General features: G+C 42.8%; 1 long non-coding RNA gene across 1 annotated transcript in view; it reads right to left on the reverse strand.

Annotated features, from left to right (window-relative positions):
- The window catches only part of LOC118171441, a 57,562-nt gene extending 52,642 nt beyond the window's left edge, over nt 1–4,920 (reverse strand). The window contains exon 1 of the long non-coding RNA XR_004753208.1: nt 4,487–4,920. This is a non-coding gene — a long non-coding RNA (uncharacterized LOC118171441). The remainder of the gene's footprint in view (nt 1–4,486) is intronic.
- Between the last annotated feature and the right edge of the window lie 1,600 nt (nt 4,921–6,520).

Here is a 6,520-nt window from a genome sequence, read left to right on the forward strand (position 1 = left end):
TTTTTTATAAAAAAAAAAAAAAAAAAAAAAAAAAAAAAAAAAAAAGTGTCCTTATCACACCTGTTCTTGTTCACGCTTCTGCCAACTCATTTACTGCAAAGGCAGCATCTGTATTGTTTTTCCTTTTTTTTTTTCCTTCTTTATCTTGTTTCTCTTTAATTCTAAAGTCCCTTCTTGTTCCTGAAGTCCCAGATGCCTATTGCTTTTTGATCACGTCTCACTCAAAGAGCAGTTCTTTACCAGATCCCACCAAAACCTACCTCAGAAGGGATGAAAGGAATACAACTGAGAAACAATCCTCTTTGCAACCTACTCCAATTCTTCCATTCTTTTTGTGATGGCTTTTTCTTAATCCCAACTCCTGGAAGAAATGCATGCTAAAGAACCATGAGGTTCTTCCCAAGATTCAAGCCCGCCCACAAGGCTGTAGGAACATGAACATTGCCTTCATTTCTCATTTCATTAGAGCAAAGATCTCATCCATGCCTCAGTGCACACCTAACAGTTGCAGCAAGAAGGTAGAACTAAATACACAAAGCCCTTACTATTCTTTGAAACACACTGTTCTTTGTAGGAGAATATACTCTACTGGATTACAAACTAAGTGGCAAGTTAAAATAGAGTCCACCTAGTTTTTAAAGGACAAATATTTGAGACATGCCACTGAATATAAAGACCATTTGGCAAAGCAGACACTGAGGTTCAATATATACTAAAAGTAAATGCCCAAAGCTTAACATAGTTAAGACAAGGGAAAAGGAAGCTCTTGGAAAGAGGTACATTCAGTATGTCTACAATCAATATATAGGTAGTTCAACACAACAATTTACAAACCGTTCCATTAGCATAGGGAAAGAGAGAAAAGTAGGCCTTGAAACGCAGGCAGGTAATAACATAAGTAGATTGATTTCTATCACCACATGTTTCTGCAGGATTGATTTCGTTCTGTAAGCATCTGCAGTTACTGAACAATTACAGGTGCTAGACGATCAAAAATGTAACTAGTTAGGGAGTTTTGAAGTGAAACCTACCAACAAAACAGTAAAGAAACATAGTAAGAGAAATAGTGTTTTAGGAGTATTGCAACTGTAGAAATTAAAAAAGAAATGTGAAAGAGAGATGTCAAAAAGTTGTGGAGAAGAAAAAGGGTGCTTTCCATTGGATTTTGCCCTTAGGAATACACATGCCATGAGTCTTACAGAACAAACCCAGTGATCTGGGTACAATGGTGCAGCGAGTCTCAAGAGAACAAGTACATGCACATAAAAGAAAAAAGCTAGCCGCCTTAGATGGAAGCTAATTCATGACCTGCAGTGTGAGATTTGCTTATACTACTTTCATAATTAGAAGTGCTGTTGCTTGTTGTAAGGAACCGATTTAGATTCCAGCAGTGCCAGAGAGCCACAGCTTCGTGCACACGCAGGGCTGTGTCTCAGCCCTAAAGCTAGCACCGAGCTCAATGGCTGCAGGACAACCTCTGCTGTCCGCTGCCACTTCAAAACCCACCGTGGCACTTCAAAACCCACCGTGCTTAAAAGCATTCCTCAGCATGCTGTAAGCAGTGAGACACTGAGCATTCTTTACCCTAAAAAGCAGACATCAGTGCTATAAAACATTAGTGTAAACACACCTTTTATTATTGCAGAGGCATATCAACCATTTCCTCATCCCCCACCCAACGTTTTTCAATCCCATCTTTCTGTGTTTCATTAAGTCAGCTGCTATGTCTAGCATAGGATACCAAATTCCTCCTTGAGCTAGCTTCATGTTGACTTTACACTTGCTGAAGTGTGACAAGCCTGACACATAGCCCTTGGAAATCTGTAAGGTACTACAGAAAGCTGGGAAGTCAAACTACAGAATCCTGTTACAGATTTCCACCTCCCCACCACACACACCTCCCAGAGTGACACATCTGTAGCAAGAAGGTAAGGCATCAGTAAGTGCAACAGGACAAAGCAGAAAGATTTCCAGCCAAATATTTGCTCATTGCCATTCCTGAAGGCAAAGAGATTCCCAAAGATGAATGTCAGCAAGATGTGTCAACTCTTCATCGTAAGCGATTTTTGAAACATTGAACCAAGAGCCATAAATAAACACTCGGATATTCCTTAGAAACTGAAAATGCATACAACTAATCCTCTTTCACTAGAAAGAGAAGCCAGTCATAAAAATAGTTAACACAGCTGTTCTTTCACCTCTTTATCCATCTCGTTTAGAAACTCAGAAAGCAGTGCTATTGTGCCACTAACAAAAGTTACGCCTTTCATGTTAACATGATCTCGCATCAACAATTGTGCTGACTGGTCTGTCGTGCCCTGTGATGAGCACTTCTGAGATGCAGCAAGAAAAGTTATTATGCAAAGAAAGAAATGTCGGGTGACTCCCATCCATGCGCAATTTTTAAACCCAAAAATCCACAAGCTGGAGAAATTGGCAGCTGGCACTTCGGGTTGTCAGCTGCCAACTAAGCGCATTGTTTTAATTGTTGGAAATGATTGATTATGCAGCTGAGCTACCGTGGTAGCTGAACAATTTCATGACAACACAAACAATGGTGGTGTCACTCATTTTCCTCCAGATACGTGGTCAGATGGGTAGAGCAGTGCTGTTATGCAGTGCTAAATTACAGCAGCTAGTAGAAGAGCTACAATTATTTTCCCTGTCACTAAAGTTCAGTGTGTGCTGTTGTATCTATGTGGACACCCGTTGCCTGAACCAACATGTATCATCAGTCTGGAGGTACGAGGCAAAAGGTATATATAAATTACACAAACTCTGTGTCTTTTATATCCCATGTTTTATCTTACTGTAAGGATTCAGCAAAATTACGGGGCAAGGTATTATCAAATAGTGGGGCAGGTTTTGCGTTGTCTTGATCGACATACAGAGGAACCGTAGCTTATTACTTAAGTATCACGGGTGCCTTCTGTTTTCCCTGAGGAAGTGAGTTCATTCAGATCAACAGGACAAGACAGACCCTATACGCAGGAGAAAAGCAAGCTGAATATCTTCATTTGACCATCTTTCAGTCTCTTGTGCGTATGAGACTGCCTACCACTGATGACCTCCCTTCCCATCCATTTAAGTTCAAGTTCAACGGGGGTAAAAACTAATCCAGGAATGCTGTCATGACAGGTTTTCTTTTTCCTCTTCCTCCTCATGCTTCGGGGTTTTGTTCTACATTCTGGTGAGCTTCATCTCAGCAGCTGAGAGCCAAAAAGCTAATGGGCTGTTACAAACACAGCCTCCAGACTGTCAAATACTGAGAACAAAGAATGGGGGGAGATGAGGGGGAGAAAATGTTGGCCACAGGCACTTTTGCAACTCCCAGTCCTAGAGGGTTGTTTCTGGAGGAGCTTCTGGTTCATCAAGCAAACCTGACTCAGAGAGGCATGGTGCTGGTTTTTTTTGTTGTTGTCGTTGTTGTTTTCCCCAGCTGCTCCACTGTTTATAATTACCAAATTTTTCATGCATCAGAATAAGGGCCTGATCCTCCAGGCTGTAAACACCAGCTGACAGATCAAGAGAAGTCAGTTCGCTACTGGAAATACCTAACAGTGATACTGCAGGCTTGCCCAATTACTCCCTCTCCAAAATCTCAATTTATTAGAAAGCCATTAGGATGTATACAAATTCCCTGTACCACAGGATAGTCAATGGCAATTTAAGCCATTACTAGCAAGTATTTCACTAAAGAGGGAAGTTTGGCACTGTGACACTGAACCAGAAAGACTCCTCTGTGTTCAGCAGCCATTGACCAAGATGAATTTCTGCTCTGAAGCCTACAAAGCCAGGACTTACACAGGGTCTTAGACTGTTTTATTTGAACACTTCTGGTGAGAGACTGCTCGCAGTCTTTCTGTACCTGCGCAGGTTGTCTTCCACACCACATGTCCTGCTCATGGCTTTGCTTGCCCTTCAGCTCCCAGTCACAGCACTAAATAAGGACAGCGCACCGGGCTGTTCTGCCCCAGGCACTCACAGGCTTCACTGCCAAGCAACTGAACTGCTCCCCTTCCGGTGTTCAGAGTCAGTCACCAAAGCAACAAGTTTTAGGAGACTTCAGAATAGAAAGATTTGGAGCTCAAAAATAATAATTAAAAAAAAAAAAAAGTCCCCTTCCTTCCACCCCCCTACACACAAGGCAAGGCAGTGGTGGATGGGAAGCCACTCCTAGGCTCAAGGCACAACAGGCAAGCTTCCTTCCTTCAGGTTTGCTTCCTGAGCACAAGAGAAAGCTAACATCCTGCTGTGTCCCAGGGACAAGGCACAGGCTGCCATCACACCCAGACCCAGGAGGCTGTGGCCCTCGTATCAGACACAGCTCCTTGGTACATGCTTAGCCACTACAACCAAGTTGAGCTCAGCAGCCCTGGGCAGATCATCCCTTCTACAGCAGCCAAAAGACAGAAACACCCCACAATGCAAAACCTTCCCCAGGCTCTTATTCAGTGACAGGTTTATTACAGCTCAACTCTGTTACCTTGAAGTAGTCACTGCCTCCATCTTCAGAAACAGCCAAAAAGAAACATCCAAACTTTCTGTAACCTTCAGCTTCCACTCTCCACACCAACACCTAAGATAAAGCTGTGATTTCTTTTTCACTACTTCCTCTCTTCCTTCCTCTTCTGATAGGCCTCCCCAGAGCACCCTCCCTTCCTGAGCTTCTCTGCTAGTATCAGGTGTTTCTGGGCTGCATCATGGTCCCAGCTGGCAGACATCATGTTCCTCCTGAAAGTCTGCATCTTTCAAAATAAATGGTTTCAAATATTATCATTAATAGTAGTAAACAGTGAATTGCACCTCCCTAGGTTTTCTTGGGAGCTGAAATTTGTGTGTGTGTGTATATATATATATACACACAAATTTCCCCTTATAAAAATTGTCTTTCATGGAGGGTTTATTGAGCGTGTTGTCCTCCTAAGCTCTTGCCTGCAAACTGCAAAGCTCTTGGTCACCCACAGTCTGGAAGGACTGATTTCTCTCCTAGACCCAGGAGTCCACAGCAGATGTTCATAACTTTGACTGTGCCCGAGTTGGAAGGGGTGTGACATCTCTCCTCTCAGCTTCACTTTTTCAGCTTATTCCTTTTTCATTATCATGCAGGGAAGTCAAACTCTTGTGCTGTGAAATTGCAAACTGTTTCCATGGAGATGATTAATATGTTCATAAATCCACAATAATTCATTCACTACAGGCTCAGAATGAAACATTAGCTGTGAAAAGAAGAAAATGCCTTTAAAAACAGATTATTTTTTTCTTCTAAAAGTAATCCAAATAAAGAAATAAAACAACAAAAAAACAAGTGAAAGGCAAATGAAAACATATTTTACATTACTATGTCTCCTGTATGGTATTCAAGTATTGTGCCAACAGATGTCATAAAATATATTTCACTCGCAGACTTAGAAAATGATAAAGAATACGTAGTTATAAAATCTTCCAGTATCAAAAAGATCGAAAACGTTTTTCAATTACAATTACGGCATGCAGATGGTATATTGTGATGTATATAATTCTGTCGTGTGATAGGTAATTCCAGGCAGAGAATATTGACCTTTAATGGTGATTATCACATGTTGTGTCTTAAATAGCATAGGTATGACAGGAATCAACTTCTATTTCATGAAACTGCAGTAACTCAGAGAGAAACATGTGGCAGTTCTTGGCAAACACTGACTTTTGATGGACACCAGTGGAGACAATAATATTCCCTGTGACTAGTGGTGGCTCACACTTAGCCAATACTGAGCCTTTCCAAATCAGTTAATGGAAATTGGAACAAGTGTCAATCATTTAGAACTGTTCTATTTTAAATTAAGACATAGTTTTATTTAAGACTCAAACACATTTATATATATGAAATGAACTTTGTTAAGTGATGTCAAGAGTGAAGCACATGGCTGCCTCCTGAAGCCACTCCAGCCCAGCACCTCTCCTGCCTGCCCACTGGGGCCCAGGCCTGTGCCCAGGGTCTCTGCCTAGGCTGAGGGATGTGGCTGAGGCTTTCCCCTTCGCAGGGTGAACTGGTAGCACAGCTAAGCGTGTACCCCAGAGACACCGAGAGAGACAGGCTGAGAGCAAACACTGCTCCTGTCCCACGGCTCGGAGTAGATCTGACTCCCTTCAAGAGCAGGCACCACAGGCCTCCTCCACCCCCAGCCTGCCTCCAAGAGCTGGCACCACAGGCCTCTATCCCCAGCCTGCCCCAAGGAGCAGGCAGCAGCTTCACTCGCACCCACACAGATCCCACCAGTGACCAGAACTGAGACAGCCACAGTCAATCCCCTGCAGGTCAGGGTGCCCTGCACTGCCCTGATTCCAAGAGCAGGCACCACTCATGCACACAGAGGTCTCACCAGTAGCTGGCACATCATCCTTGCAGTGCACATAGACACAGGAGAGAGTATGAATACACAGAGAGAGAGTTAAAAGATTTAATGAGACAATATAAGAACATAGAAAAGAGTGTGGTGTTCAGCTGCAGGGCTTGGCCAGACAAATGTGCTGATTGGCC

Source organism: Oxyura jamaicensis, chromosome 9, assembly GCF_011077185.1.
Source record: "Oxyura jamaicensis isolate SHBP4307 breed ruddy duck chromosome 9, BPBGC_Ojam_1.0, whole genome shotgun sequence".
Lineage (NCBI taxonomy): Eukaryota > Metazoa > Chordata > Aves > Anseriformes > Anatidae > Oxyura > Oxyura jamaicensis.